The following is a 2,039-nucleotide window of genomic DNA, read 5'->3' as shown; positions in this document are numbered from 1 at the left end:
CCAAGGTCACTGAGAAACTACATGGCAAAACTGAGATTTAAGCCCAGATATTCTATCTTTCAATTCAGTGCACTTTCTACTTGTGGGGACAATAAATCAGATTTCTCTGGGCCAGTGCAAATTTCGCATATCAAGTCACAGTCTCCCCATTACTGCACTCATATTTGTTGAAACAAGAGTTGTTTGTTGCTGTCGTTGTTTTGTTTATTTTTTGTTTTTTGTTTTTTTGAGACAGAGTCTCTCACTGTCACCCAGGCTGGGGTACAATGGTATGATCTTGGCTAACTGCAACCTCCGCCTCCTGAGTTCAAGTGATTCTCCTGCCTCAGCCTCCCTACTAGCTGGGATTACAGGCACCTGCCACCAAGCTCAGCTAATCTTTGTATTTTTAGTAGAGATGGGGTTTCACCATGTTGGCCAGGCTGGTCTCGAACTCCTGACCTCAAATGATACACCTGCCTTGGCCTCCCAAAATGCTGGGATTACACGCATGAGCCACGGTGCCCGGCCAAGAGTTGGTTTTTAAATTAGAAAACACAACCATTATAATTAAAACTGTGGGTGGGCTTCCAAAGGAGGAATCAGGTCAGATACTCAAGCTAATACTCTAATTTCAGTGCAATGGAAGAATGGCTGTGTCTTATCCCTTCCCACTCTACAACTAAACAGTGAAAAAGAGAGAAGTTTAATAAATAAAATGGAGCAGGAAGGTTGCAAGGACAGAGGTAGCATTGCTTAAGGGAGTGTGTCACAGATCTTGCTTACCCTCAATTTATCCTATATAAAATTCAGTAATAGTAACTATAATACAGTGTTTTGTACTAATAAAATAAGACAATCACTTTAAAACAATCAATAAAGGTAGTTTGAGTATTAGAAGAATAAAGAAACTCTTGCACATGACCCGGGCTCTAACTTCAAAGAAAAAAGAAGCCATAAGATACGAACCCCCTTAACTCCCTACCATGAAATCTTTAAACTTATGACCTGTATCTGATGGCCCATTTCCTTCCCTTTTGCTCTTTTCTTTTCTATGGAAAATCCCTCTTCTGCTGTACTGCCTTCCTAGAAACCTTTCTCCAGTTCCAGTCATCAACCTTTTTTGTTCTTCAGACCCCTTCCTATCAGCACATAAATATGGTTATTCAAAGCACCCTCCCTCAACTCATTACCCTGTCAGCTAACTCCCCTATTTCTCTCCTCTCCTTCATAAACTAAAGAACTATCTCTGTCTTCCATCTCTCCATCAATTCCTACAACTCAATTCTCAATCTACTGCACTGTGGCTTTCTGCCTCCCCAGTCCATCAAAACTACTCTTACCAATAGACATGATGACTATATAGTGTATCGTCCAAACCGGAATTTTTGAAAATACTATTTAAGTCTTCCTCCCCTACCCATCATTCTATGGCATAAAACCCTGTTCATTTCCTTCATACTCTGGAATTATATATTTACTAGTTTACTTATCACTGTCTGTCTTCTAGTTTACTGCCAAACTTCGGGGATACTGAAGTTTAGTTGCTCTGGTGCCTGGCATTCCCAGCACCTGGCATGATTTTGACACGTAGCAGGAGCTCAGTAATTCTTTATTGGATGAACGGATACATGAATAAGCAGATGAAAAAATAAACAATTACCTTGCAGAACACTTTCATAAAATAGTGGCATAAATACTATAAAATTGAAAATACTGTAGCTGGATCTTTGTATCCTATTTAAAAAATCAGCAATGGAATCTCTGAGATAAAGGTTAGACAACCAAAAAAGATCAGAGTTGACACCAGGAGGAAGGTAAGAATGAGTGGGAACAAGTCGAGAGAACTGGTGAATTCAAACCATTTCCTCTTTTCTTCTTTGATACTTGCTATCTGTGTAACCCTGTTTTAATTCCATATCTTGCACCAGAGAAAATTACACTAATGAACAGGTAAAACAATCTTTCTGGCCGGGCGCGGTGGCTCAAGCCTGTAATCCCAGCACTTTGGGAGGCCGAGACGGGTGGATCACGAGGTCAGGAGATCAAGACCATCCTGG

The sequence above is a fragment of the Colobus angolensis genome, unplaced genomic scaffold (assembly GCF_000951035.1).
Source record: "Colobus angolensis palliatus isolate OR3802 unplaced genomic scaffold, Cang.pa_1.0 Scaffold289, whole genome shotgun sequence".
Classification (NCBI taxonomy): Eukaryota; Metazoa; Chordata; class Mammalia; order Primates; family Cercopithecidae; genus Colobus; species Colobus angolensis.
The sequence above is the reverse complement of the archived record's forward strand: the minus strand, read 5'-3'. Positions refer to the sequence as shown.